We start from the raw sequence: 14198 nt of genomic DNA, 5'->3' as shown, positions 1-14198 counted from the left end.
CTGTCTCTGAAACCATTTACGGCTTGGGGAAGCTGGAAACTGTATTAAAGTAGATGGGGGGGGCTGAGGGTGGTTCCAGACAAGCCATTTATCATGCCGTTGCTCAGCCGCATTCATGGAATTTTACAGGGGTTCCAGACGTCCTTGTTTTCCACTCATAATCCCATGTTCTCCCACTGCTTCTTACAACTTTTCTCTTACTGAGGAAAACCCATTAAGAAAGAAAAGATGGAATAGTTGCACAGTGCCTTGTGGCTGTTAGTGCGAAGGAAGAAATGAAACATTTTGCCTAAAGGCTAAAAATATAAGCTAGTATCTCTATGCAGACCAGGAAATAAAGCAAACAGTGGATTTCTGTATTGTTAAGGAAGTATCTGTGACTATGTTTTGTTATTCCAAGTTTTAAAAAAGTTCAAACCCAAGTGCCTGTTTCAGACATAACACTAAAACTATGGCAGACAAGTAGTTCTGGGTTCACATGCCCCTATCCTCTGGCACAGCTGCCTGCAGAAAATCAGAAGCAGCTGCTTCCTTTTTTAAACTAACCAGAGTTCTTCATTATGTGTGAACAGGAGAAACTCTAGTTAGTTTAAAGCTGGAGTAGGAAACCTAGTTCTTCCAGATGTTTTGGATTACAATTCCTATCAGCCTCAGCCAAGATGGCCTATTACTGGATTTGTAATCCAAAACATCCGGAGGGCACTGGGTTGCCTACCCTTGATTTAAATAATGGTTGGTTAAAAAGCCAGGTCAAGAAACCATAGCTTGATCAAGCCATGGGTTACACTAGAGGTGGGAAACCTCAGCCCTGCAAGCCAAGTCTGGCCTGCCTAGGGTTCCCCAGATGGCGATGCCCTTTTCCTGGCCACCACCCCCTTTCCCTGCCTGCTGTTCATTTGGTGCTTTTCCAGATTTTGCACATCCACCCCACACCATTCTAAAAAGGTTGAAATGCCTCTCCTAAGTTTTAGCTATTGGCAGTAAAAACTTTAAGCTAAAATATGGTGGTAATTTTGGTTTTTTGGTCCCCCTTTTGCCTTTGGCCCCACCCACCACCAGGATGCAGCCTTCACAAATTTCTCCGAAATTGAATTCACCCTCACACTGAAAGAGGTTCAACACCCCTGGCTTAAACTAATCAGCTTCCCCAGTTTGGACGTAACAAGGAACTCTGGTTTGTTTAAAACAGGAAGCAGTTACTTCCAATCTCCTCCTGCTGCACAAGCCCAAAGCTCACTTCTGCTTATTCATGTAATGCTAAACCATGGATCAGCATTACATCTGAAACAGGCCAATCCATGAAGGTTTACAGCACAAGCTTAAAACCTGTGCCTTCTTCGTAGGATTTCCCAAAGTTGTCCACATGTAAATTTTGTCTTTGACAATCTGAAGCATCTTCTGCTGGTCTTTGCTGGAAGCCCGATACCTATTTATTTATTGCATTTATACCCCGCCTTTCTCCCTCTCGCAAGGAACTCAAGGCGGCTTACATTATCCTCCTCCTCACCGTTGTATCCTCACAACAACAACCCTGTGAGGTAGGTTGGGCTGAGAGTCTGTGACTGGCCCAAAGTCACCAAGTGAGCTTCCATGGCCAAGTGGGGACTAGAACCTGGATCTCCCGGCTCCCAGTCCGTCACTCTCACCACTACACTACACTGGCTCTCATACCTAAATATAGATACCTAAATATGAATAAGCTACTTCTGTTGTGTCACTTCCTATTATGTATATATCTGTGTCAGTTCTTATCATAGAATCATAGAATAGTAGGGTTGGAAGGGGCCTACAAGGCCATCGAGTCCAACCCCCTGCTCAATGCAGGAATCCAAATCAGAGCATCCCTGACAAATGGCTGTCCAGCCTCGTCTTGAAGGCCTCCAGTGTGGGAGAGCCCACCACCTCCCCAGGTAATTGGTTCCATTGCCGTATTGCTCTGACACTCAGGAAGTTTTTCCTGATGTTCAGTCGGAATCTGGCTTCCTGTAACTTGAGCCCATTATTCCGTGTCCTGCACTCTGGGATGATCAAGAAGAGATCCTGGCCTTCTTCTCTGTGACAACCTTTCAAGTACTTGAAGAGTGCTATCATCTCTCCCCTCAGTCTTCTCTTCTCAAGGCTAAACATGCCCAGTTCTTTCAGTCTCTCTTCATAGGGCTTTGTTTCCAGTCCCCTGATCATCTTTGTTGCCCTCCTTTGAACCCTCTCCAGCTTGTCTGCATCCTTCTTCAAGTGTGGTGCCCAGAACTGGACACAGTACTCCAGATGAGGCCTAACCAGTGCTGAGTAGAGGGGAACTAGTACTTCCTGGGATTTGGAAGCGATGCTTCTATGAATGCAGCCCAAAATAGCATTTGCCTTTTTTGCAGCCACATCACATTGTTGGCTCATATTCAGCTTGTGATCGACGACAATTCCAAGATCCTTCTCGCTCGTAGTGTGGTTGAGCCACGTATCCCCCATCTTGTAACTGTGCATTTGGTTTCTTTTTCCTAGGTGCAGAACTTGGCATTTGTCCCTATTAAATGCCATTCTGTTGTTTTCTGCCCAGCACTCCAGTCTATCCAGATCACTTTGAATTTTGTTTCTGTCTTCCAAAGTATTAGCTATCCCTCCCAATTTTGTGTCATCTGCAAATTTGATCAGCATTCCCTGCACCTCCTCCTCCAAGTCATTAATAAAAATATTGAAGAGCACTGGGCCCAGGACTGAGCCCTGCGGTACCCCACTCGTTACCTCTCCCCAGCTTGAGAAGGTCCCATTGATAAGCACTCTTTGAGTCCGATTCTGTAGCCAACTGTGGATCCACATGATCGTATAATATTTTATAATATGACGTATAATATTTTAGAATCTAACAAAACAGGTGATCTAACCATTTCACTAGACATTTACATGATCAAATGTCATTTCCATGTTTTCTGAAGCCTTCTTACAGCTTTTCAGAAGTGGCCCTCCACACGTACAGCTGAACTCGCATTGGGTGGCGAACCCTGTGCAATTGGGTTTTTCCCAATCACATGGAAAAGCTTATGCATGTACAGCTGTGCACATTCCGGCCTTATGCCAAACAGATAAGAGATCAGAAGGCAGAACTGAGGGGCACATTTACACTAGGGCTGAGGTCAATGGGCACAGCCCCTCTACCTTCTCCATGCATTCAGTGAATGCAGAGACCATTTCTCAGAACACAATGGCATGTGCACACAAACACACACACTCCCATTTCACTAGACTCTAGCACAATAAAGAAACAGAAATGAAGATGGTACTATGAAGACATGAGCTGGTATAGTTCCAGAAGCAGATTTAATCCTTGCTCCAGTGGAGTCCCCAAGTGCATTCCCTTACTTTCTCCCATAAAAGTGAAGGCTTTCCATTCACTCCCACAAGTAAAAGATAAACCCACATACTTAGGGATACTTGTAAAGTGAGCAAAGCCAACAATCCCAACACAAGAAAACTAGGCCCTTCTGCCACATGCTACCAGGGTTGATAAAAATCAGTGACTTTTAAAAAAATTAAAAAATGTTTTCAATTTAAATTGGATTTTTAAAAATTTTGATTGGATTGATTTGATTTAAATCAGATCTCTAAATTTTCTTAAAACAACTAATAAAAAAGAACCTAGGTCAAAGATATCTTCATGAATACTAATTATACAACTTCACTGTATTCCATGAATATGATAACAACAGTTTATGGAGATGGGAGATAACGTGATCAGTCCTATTCTGCAATGCAGGTGCTGTACAGAAGTGCATGCTCTCTCTCTCTCACTCTCTCTCACGACCTTGCCTCTCTCTAAGTGCAAAGATAGAGAATAGAGAATTTGGGGAGATGGAGTTGATCTGAACAAGGAGGAGGAGTCTGGATATAAATGGAGTGGATAGGGGAGGGGAATAGAAAAGTGAAACCAAAAGTGAACAGAACATATTCATGCAGTCCTGACTCCTGAGGAAACTTCTGTTGCGTGCATCCTCCACAAAAATCTATGCGCATGTTTTGTTAATGTTGTTGTTTTGTTTATTCTTCTGGTTAGTTTTCTTCTTTAGCAATCTTATTAGAACAATTTAAAAGCCTGTTTGGTGGCGGTGGTGATTTTGGCACATCATGACAAAAAGATCATGATTAATTCAACAGTTGGAGTTGGTTCATCTCCTGAATGACTTCACAAGTTCATTCTGCTTTAGTACTAAAATGACCAAGTTATCCCATTTTTTAATGAAAATTTATCTCAAAACAATTCAGAATAATTCCTCAGTATGTACCTACCTTCTAAAGAAAACTATATCTCTGAATATTTATTAAGGTTACTTTAAACAATAATGTACTTCTACTAAAAATGATGATTAAATAGAATCTTCCTCACTAGAGATTTAAACAGTTATTTAACTAAAACTGAGTCCTTCAGAGAAGCGATTTAAATCATGATTTAAATCAATTTGATTTAAATCAAATCAACCCTGCATGGAACCTGTCTGTCTTAACAGTGGGCATTTTAAGTGAACTGGAGAAATACCAGGTTTCCAAGTGCATGAGTGCGTGCATGTGCAATATATGTACGCATGCGTGTGCAAACACTTATATGCGTTTGTATACACACACACACATATATATATATAAACCTGCACATTTCTGTTATCTTCCCACTGCAGAGACAAGATCATAAGACTAGAATTAGTGCCTCCTAATTCCTGTGATCCTCCAGCTATAGAAGATGCAGGAAGCCTCTGTAAAACAAGAAGGGATGGATCTCTCTGTATGCATTAGAGAATTACATTCTTAAAGAATTCAATTCCGGCAGTATTAACAGAGAAGAGACCAGTGTATTAAGCTGTGCTGAACCAGGGCAAATGCACATTTGCCAAAGAAAATGAAATAATCTTTAACATTTGAAGAATGATGAAACATGGGGGTATCCACAGCAATTCATCAGTAGGTATTTCTGCAGACTTAGATTCTTAAAAAATCAGTACCAATATAATTAGACCATTAGATGATTTAATAAAGTACATGCAATTTTCCAGCTTCAGAGATAAAGGAAAGAGTAAATAGAATATGTATACAAGTCGACTGATACTCTCAGCTCAGATCCAAGTGAACAATTTGGTTGTTTGTGTCTCTTAAAAAAAGACCCTTGGAAGTGGCTTCCCTTTAAAATGCACAAAACACAATGATGTCCCTTAACAAGGTTAAACTCTCAGATTATCAACGGCAACTCCAAACGTTACAATTTTTCCCATGGAAAACATTCCCATGTACAAAAAAGCATGAACCCCACCTGCAGTGAAACAGATGTGTGCAAAAAAGCTGGCATGCACATACATACACATGGGTTTTAACATGGTTTCCTTCCCAGAAACACACAGGAGACCCAAGACACGTAGACGGGTTTGAAGCAGAGAAATGGTTGTAATGGGAACCTCCACACATAACCGACATGTGAAGGTTTTGAAAGTCTAACAAGGATACAGTACAGTCTCACTGAGCCAAATGGACACCTAGAATGGGATGATGCAGAGAGATGTTCACACACTCCTTTGGATCACTCTTCCCATTAATTTAATGTAGCACAGAAGACCTTCACAACTGACTCCTATGGGACAGCCTTCCCCCTAAGGTGGTGCCCCCTAGATGCATTCACTATAGCTCCCATCACCCCCAGCCAGCTTGGGAAAGTCTGTCATAGCCAAATGGCTTCTGCACAACTCCTTCCCAGTATGGGAATCCTGGAAAGGCCAGTCAGCTCAGTAAACTGATCTTCAGATCCTGTTAGTTCCCTCAGGAACATCCACACAACTGTTATGAAAGCGGATCAGACACACAACGCAAACCCTTCACAACCTCTGCCTCGCTCACTTCAAATGTGCTGGTAGGGTATGGGTCCTCCAGCAGTTCCTTCACAAACAGGGCATCACGCTGGCTTGTGCCAGAGCAATGCCTGGGGGCGGGCTCCTCCCACATGAAACCCCTTCCCCCATAGCCCTGCCCCCTGATGTCACCAACTCAAGATAAGAGCAGTTTTCTCTTGCCAGCACTAGAAAAAGGCAGCCTTTCTCTAGCAGCTTCCCCATCCCTGCAATAGGCCATGCTTTCCTGGGCACATCCAAACAGGTACATCCAACAAGACCAGCTTTTAGGAAAATATCAGCTATTCCCATAATTCAGTATCAAGAACACCTTTGCTTCCACTGTTATAGAACTAGGAAGACACCACCGACATCTCTTCTATGCACCACTGGTAAAGAAACCTTTCAAAGAGAGTCATTTCGCTCCACTTGCACAAGCAAAAGCCAACAATCCCCTCTCGTAAAAGGTCAGCATAAGAATTCTCCAAAAGGTTTCCCTGTCCCCCCAACATGGCCTCTCCTCTCAGTTCATTAAACAGTAACGTTCCTTCTGAGCCACTAACCCAGTTTTTTTATCTTCAGATGTAAGTTCTACTGACAGTGTGGGTTGCTTCATCAATTAGCTACAGGCTCAACTCTTGCACCGCTGTACTGCCAACCTGAATATCCAGCCTTGTCAAATCTATCATGCAACTACCCCTCCAGTCAAACAAAAGCTGCAGCACCTTCTATCAAGCCTACTGCTCACTGGAAAACTTGAAGCCTGCACATGATGTGTCAGCCCTTGTTCATTTTCACTCACATAGAAGAATGTGCCAAACCTAAAGGGGGAACCCCTTAGCCCATTTCCCTTTTACTTGTATAGGATTATTGATTGCTACTTGATCTGGGTTTCTATTATTCCAGTCCAAGCTACCAACATGTGAATTTAGAATGTTCCAATTATCCCATCTTATGAGAAGTATCTTTTGTAGTAGACTGAGGATGCAATCCTATGGGTTGCACCCTGGATGACTATAAGCCCCCAACTTGGAGGCTTACGATCATCCTCTGCAGGGTGGGAGGAACAATGGAGGCGATCTTCACCTCCTCGTCTTCCTGCCCTGTGTTTTTGCTAGACGGGCTTTGTTGCCAGTCTAGTGAAAGCATTTCAGATGGGGAGGAGAGGCACCAGGACAGCTCATATCCTAGCCTCTCCAGTCTCCTCCCCACCCACTGAAATGCCCCCTTTTCCCACTCTGCATGGTTGCGCTCCCGACCTCGGAGAGGCAGCTGGCACAGTTCTGAACCGGCTGAAAGGGAGAGGGGGGTGAATCATGGATTCCCCCCTCCGATGTCAGAGCGCTGTCTCTGATCTGGGAATCTGAAGTATCCTATGGCCCCTCAGACACTGTCTAGGGGCCATAGGATTGCTCCCTAAATATTGATTTCTGGACCACTCTACTGGTGCACCACAAAAAGGCAAACAGAAAGCTAAGAGTCTGTGTTCTAAACATGGCGATTATGAAGAACACAGCAAATGTATCTCCAGATTTTTTCTTCATTCAAGAACAATAATATCTTCCTTACTCCCCTGCACTATACTGTAGGTCAGTCTTCCCCCAAAATGGTGCCATCCAGGTGTGTTGGACTACAACTCCCATAACTCCCAGCCATTAGTTGCAGTCCAACACACCTAGAGGGCACCAGGTTGGGGAAGGCTGCAGTAGGTGGATGCTAGAGAGAAACTTTCCCATGTTCAAGCATCTCAGGAAGTTAGAGATTGCTTTGAAATTCGGGGTGTGGGGGAGAGGAAATGTGGCCATCCTCTCTTCCTCACACAATTGGAATAATGAGTAATGAATGCCTGAATAGGGCTATGGTTTAACCAGACTAGGAATACCCTCCATGCCAGCAACAAGGTTCCTTGGCATATGAGGCGGTGGCAACCCCAACATGAGCTCAATTTTAAATTCTGTATCCTTCGGTTCTAAACCCATCTACACAGGCTTAAAAGGAAGTTCTCAGAAAACTTTTAAAAGAAAAGAAACTGTCCTCTTCATTTAGATCAGGGGTGGGCAACTTCAGCCAGCTGAGGGGCTGATTCCCCCACCCCGCAGCAGTGAAATAAAGTAAATAAACAAAATAGGTGGTTTAACTGCTATGGAGCTTGCTGAGGACACATTTACCTCATTTCCAAGCTACATTTGTCCACAGTAAGCCTGCGCAGAAGTTTGCTGTCGAATTTCAGTGGCAAACCATCAATTCTTTTATTTTTTTCCCTGACTATGGGGGGGGCAACAAGGGGCAGCGGGGACCATAATCAGCCCAGGGGTCATGTGGTGCTCACCCCAGTTTCAATCATGGGTTTTAGTCTTGGGAGGTTCATCTAAGTACATAGTTAGGACACAGACACTTAAGGATGCAGTCACTTAAGGACAATAATTCAGTAGTATAACCTACAAAAGCAGACAGATGATGGTAAGAAGAAAAAACCGTCAAGGCTTGGGAAAAAACCCACTGGCAGAGTTGCCCAAAATGAGCAAAATGCAAAAACAGAGCAAGTGCCACATGACATCCAGGTGAAGATCTTTGGGCTGGTGCGATGCCAAGGATAAACTCAGTGAGACAAAGTAAAGCTCTCCGTACAGCCCAAATGCCATGGCCCCCATGGCTTCCCTACAGCTAATCAGCCGCTTCCCTAGAGCTAATCAGCCATTGTAAGGAGCCAGAGGATTCAACTTGCCTATCAGGTCACTACCACACCTGCTGAATAATGAGCCAAGACAGCCAAATAAGCATCTCTAGAAATAATAGCAGCTATTTTTTAATACATATGTTATTTGTTAACCCAAACTTTAAACAATACTTTACAGTACAATTGCTTATTATACTACATAAGCATCCACATTCAGTATGGTAGTGCCAAAGTTATACTAGATATAAAGAGTTGCACAAGGTATATAAAATTTCAGCCATTTTAACTTCTCCAGTGGAGGACACTCCTGAGCTACTTTACAAAGTGTTTGAAAAAAAATAGCCCTGTCAATGACCATTTGGGCGCAGTCCACTGGGGGCTGTTTCTGCACTCAGTGGATAGCAGCCTTTCCATCCATCTTTTTGCTTGATTCTAAAGCAGTCTTCCCCAACCTGATGCTCTCCAGTGGGCTGGACAACCCCCATTATCCCCAGCCAGCATGGCCCATGATGTAAGTTGTAACCAACCCATCTGGAAGTCACCAGGTTGGGGAAGTCTGTTCTAAAGCGATCAGATGCATATTTTAATTGTATGCATACTTTGGGGGAGGGGGTCAATCAGCAAACATTTGTGTTTATCATTACAACATGTTGATATATGTTATATCAAACCACGCAATGTATTAGTACACTGTAAAAGTCTGCCTTTTTAAAAGTCTCCATCTATAAGACAGCTATCCTGTGCCCCTAGACAGTGTCTGGGGGACATAGGATTCTTGGGTTTCCTAGATACAGTCTGTAGACAGGGTTTTGAACTCGGAGCCAGGCAACCGCACTCCGCACCCCTTCCCATCATAGCCAGCGCAGGGAGGGAGAAAGTGGGCATTCCTGGAGGTGGGGAGGGGAGGAGACCAGGGCAGCTGGCTTATGCTTTTTCCTATCACAATCACAGCCTCCTTCCCCCCACCCTCACCCAAGCCTCCCCTAGACAGGCAAAGTTGCCAGTCTAGCTTAAATGTAGCACTGTAAGTGCAAGACATTCCCCACTCTGCATAGGATACTCGTAAACCTCCGGGTCTGGGGGCTTACAAGTACCCAGGGTGCAACCAATAGGCTTGTGCCCTAAAAGTGTTTCCGTGTTACGAAATGCCAGTAACTCGAGAAGCAATCCAATATGGCAACTGGAAAGGCAATACATGGGAAGGGTAACGGTATCCCCTTCCCCCCAAAATGAAATAAACTTCTTTTTTTTAATGATCAAGGTTAAAGTCACCTATTGCTGTTTGGTCCTGTGTGTGTGTCCCAAGATCAACAGTTACCGTTAGAAGCCTTGTGCTATTAACATTCTGCCAAGCACACTCCATTTAGCCTCACTGCTGTATTTGCCAACCATGAAATGCATATTTTGGCTCAACACCAAACAGCAAGGTGAAAAGATGGTTGAAAACCACCAAATCAAGCATCCTTGTTCCTTTGTAGCCCAGCAATCATCAAGAATCTGGCTGTCCCTGCAGAAACTTGTCCACACTTCCACCAACATTTACTAAAAAGCTAGAGTGGGAAGGGGGGAATGCTCTTTCACATCCCAGTAACGGCTGGATTCAACACACAATGACTTCCACACACAGCCAGTATCATGTAACAGTTAGAGGGTTGGACTAGGACTCAGAGAACCGGGTTCTAGTCCCTGCTCACCCATGACACTCACTGGGTGACTTTAGGCCAGTCACTGACCTTCAGCCTAACCTACCTTACAGGGTTGCTGTGAGGACAAAATGGAGAGGAGGAAAACATAAGCCACCTTGGGTTGCTTGCAAGAGGAAAATAGGTACAATATAAATGTAATAATAAACTGTTTCATGTGCCTCTTTCCTCATCACATGTTTAGGTGTACACTTAAGTGTGCGAATGTGACAAAGATGTCTGATAAAACGTGCATCATGCAAGCTCAAGCAAGATTTGCTGTGGTTCCCCCAGAAGAAAACCCAGACTTGTTGCTATGTAGTGTGTGAAATGAGACTCCCCTGAGGTACAAGTGTAACAGTCCACAGTGTCATACGTTTGAGTGAAAAAATGCCAAAAAAAACCCTTGTTTGCTGAAATATTAGTGGAACTACTCTTAAGTGATAACCCCCTTCAACTCAGCCCAGTCCAATTGAGAACCTAGTGTAAAGCCACCACACAATCAGAGATTACAACTGTTGTAAATATACATCAGAAAGAGAGGAAAGTGCCTCCCTCCAATACCATCTAATTTGCACATTTCCTGAATTTCTTATACATGTATGGCTTTATGTTTCTCACTGAGTAAGCAGCGTACGAAAAGATGGAGAGGTTCCTATCCTTTACTGGCACAGTCCAAAGTATTGCATTTTGTGAGCTAGAGTACAAAGATAGTTTTTCATCAATTATAGCTGTTTCCTTTGCTTTCTACTAGGCTCCTAATTCACCAGTGTGGAAATGGTACACATGGGTAAAATATCCATTAAAAAAAGGTTTAAACATGCTCACCCACATTAAGAAATTAGATATAAGCACCTTGGAAGGATAAACCACCTTGGGAGGTGTGATAGACCGGCTAATACTGAACTGATCCCTTCAATGGGATCATTCCTTCCAGACAAGATGAAATCCTGCTCAGAGGCTACCTTGGCAGAGGAGATAAATCCAAATAATTTGATTTCTTTAGCCCTTATGGCTTGCCCAGTGATTATGACTCACAGGTAAGCTGCAGAACTGTCAACTTTCCAAAGCTCTGGTGGGTCTAGACCACAGCAAAGACTACAAGATTTGGAGGTGGGGGGGAGGTCTTCTCTAGGGGTTCCATTGACTCAGTGGAAGAGGTATTCCAAAGGAAAATGCATCAGTAGAAAAGGTTCTGGGTTGGTTTGTGGGGTTGGGAATCAAAAGAAATAAAGGTACTCTCCTTCTCCTCCTTCGGTCAGAACTTCCAGCTTCCCCTGTTCCTTTCTTGGAGGAACTTTCCCCCTTTTTCTCAGGTTGGCAAAGACAGACAGGCCTCCCACAGATGGTGCAAAAGAATCTAAAGGCTGATTTGAATCATAAAGAAGAACATTAGAGGGAGACGGCAGCTTTAAAACCCCTTCCAGCTGAGTGTGTACATGCATGGGCATACAGTAATTTATCTGTAGCCTTCCCATCTGCTTAACTTCACGGAACCAAACGGACAAGGAGAAAGCAGAAAAGAGCTAACCCCGTTCGCTGCATTCCCCCCATCTCCAGGTCCTTCCTTCCTTCCAAGCCCTTGTCCCCCATATAACCCGTCTTCCCAACCCAGGGTCCTCCAGATGCGTTAGCTGTGGATGATGGGGGTTGGAGTCCAACACATACTAGAAGGCGCCAGGTTGAGAAAGGCCCATTTCCCCTTGTAAGTCGACATACGGGGTGGTATCCGATGTTGGTCCTACTTCGAGTAGACCCACTGAAAGGAGTGACACATCGGTTCGTCATGACTGACTTAACTTCCATTCATTTCAGTGGGTCTACTCCGAGTTCGTCAAGGCTAACCTACGCCCCATTCGTTTCAATGGGTCTACTCTTAGTAGGACTAACACTGGATACTAGCCCACGGAACACACATGCCGCCGCCTGCCCGCCCGCCCGCCCTTGCCTCCAGCACCCCAAATCTTTTCTGAGGCCAGCCAAGACAATGCTCCCATTCATCGGCTGCCTCTTGCTCGCTCTCTCCCTCCCCTCCCCTCCTTTCCTTCGCAGCAGTCAGGGGTCCGTCCGCGCCCCGCAACCCCCCGGAGTTAACGCGCCCGGCTCCGCGCAACAAAAGCAGCAGAGCGCCGGCGGAGAGCGGGGAAGAGAGAGGAGGGAGAGAGGCGGGAGCCATTTCCACAGAAACGCGGGCGAGGGCAGGCAGAAGTTCGGCAGGTCCCACTCACCTCACAGAGGCGCGGGACGGCCGCGGGCCACAGTCGCTCGCCCGCGCTCCGCAGCCGCAGCGGCGCCTCAGCCTCCGAAGCGCTCCGGCTCGGGGAGGGGGGCGGAGCCTGGCAGGGGGCTGACATCACCACGAGCTCACGTGAGCGCGGCGGGAGGCGCCGCCGGCCGCTGCCCCGCCTCGGCGCCGGGGCGCAGCGCTCGGGAGGCCGGTCACGTGGCGGCGCGCCTCGATCCAATCCTCGCGCGGGCGGCCTCGCGGCCGGTTGGCTCTCTCGGGGTTGCTCTCCAGCGCCCCTGGCGGCGGCTCAGGGGTCGGAGGGGCTCCGTAGCCCCCGGAGAGGGAGGCGAGCGAGAGGTTGGGGCCGCGATTTTTCTGGGGAAGTCTCCAAGGGCGCGATCCTACGCAAGTTTAGACGGAGAAAAGTCCTACAACTCCCAGCACTCCCCAGCCAACCGTGCAGGCTGGGGCATGCTGGAGGTTGTAGGACTTTTCTCCGTCTAAACATGCATAGGATTGCACCCTAAGGGTGCAAGCCTAGGCACACTTAGACTGGAAAAAAAACGTCCTACGGCTCCCAGCGTGTCCCACCCAGCCTGCATGCTGGGAGTTGTAGGACAGTCTTTGTGTCTAACCACGCATAGGATTGTGCCCTAACTCTCACTGAACTCACTGACTTCCCAGTACTCACGTCAGCGTTAGCTCGATGGTAGCGACTGGTGCGGGGGGGGGGAGACTAAAGCAGTCTTCCTTAACCTGGTCCCCCCCCCCCATGGCTGGCTGGGGTATGCTGGGAGTTGTAGTCCAACACATCAGGAGAGCCCCAGATGGGGGAAGCTGAAAGACTAGCATACGTTTAGGTAATTTAGGGTGTAATCCCATGTATGTTTGGACAGAAAAAAAAGTCCTACAACTCCGAACATGCCCCAAGCAGCATGGGTGGCTCGGGAATGCTGGGAGTTGTAGGACTTACTTCTGTCTAAACACACATAGGATTGCATCCTTAGACTCTGAACAGAATGATCTTAAACCGCAGCCCCTGCCCCATAGATAGTAACGTGTCTATAACTTCACTTACTTCAAACCGTGGTGACCCAGCCTTGCTGTGTTTGTGGGCCCTCCTGCGTATTCTGCTAATTGGGACCCTGGTCTTCTATCTCCTGCCCTTTCAGCCCCACTACTAGCAGATGAACTCAAAACCAATTCATCAGACGGAGGAGGTGTTGTGAGGTCATTTAGAACTATTTACCCCGAAATGATGTCTTATTATTGAAATTGGTTGCAGTAAATGCAAATAAATAATAAACCTGCAGGAGGCCATGAGGTCACGGTTGCATTCCTATGCATTGCGCTCCATTGAGCTTCTGAGTAAGCATGCTTACTTCTGAGTAAACCTGCATAAAAGTCTGGCTACAGGGCTATAATTCTATGCATCTTTAACCTGGGAGCAAGACACATTGAACTTGATTAGACTATTTACTTCTAAGTAAACATGTTTAGGACTGTTGGGAATGGCTGAAGCACAAACCACTTACTTGGCAATAATTCCCATTTAAATCAATAGGGCTGACTTCTGAGTAAACATGCTTAGGATCAAGCTACAAAACATCCAGAAGACAATCTGATGCCATCAAGGTGACTGAAATGAAATATTTTGAATTGTACTAAGTGAAAGACCACTGCTATATTGTCTGGATACCAGGTCTTTCTGACCTACACTAGAGAGTAGGTTTGCACTTGTAAGGCTGTGAACCTATGTA

General features: G+C 45.6%; 1 protein-coding gene across 2 annotated transcripts in view; it reads right to left on the bottom strand.

The window, feature by feature from the left end:
• The window catches only part of RAI14 (retinoic acid induced 14), a 157738-nt gene extending 145076 nt beyond the window's left edge, over positions 1–12662 (bottom strand). For both annotated transcript variants that reach the window (XM_084833030.1, XM_084833032.1), the window contains exon 1: positions 12440–12662. The gene's annotated coding sequence lies outside the window, so the exon portion shown is untranslated. The remainder of the gene's footprint in view (positions 1–12439) is intronic.
• Positions 12663–14198: the final 1536 nt, after the last annotated feature.

This window comes from Heloderma suspectum, chromosome 2, assembly GCF_057233095.1.
Source record: "Heloderma suspectum isolate Gila_16-S chromosome 2, 16-S_ref, whole genome shotgun sequence".
NCBI classification, from domain to species: Eukaryota; Metazoa; Chordata; class Lepidosauria; order Squamata; family Helodermatidae; genus Heloderma; species Heloderma suspectum.
The sequence above is the reverse complement of the archived record's forward strand: the minus strand, read 5'-3'. Positions and strand labels throughout refer to the sequence as shown.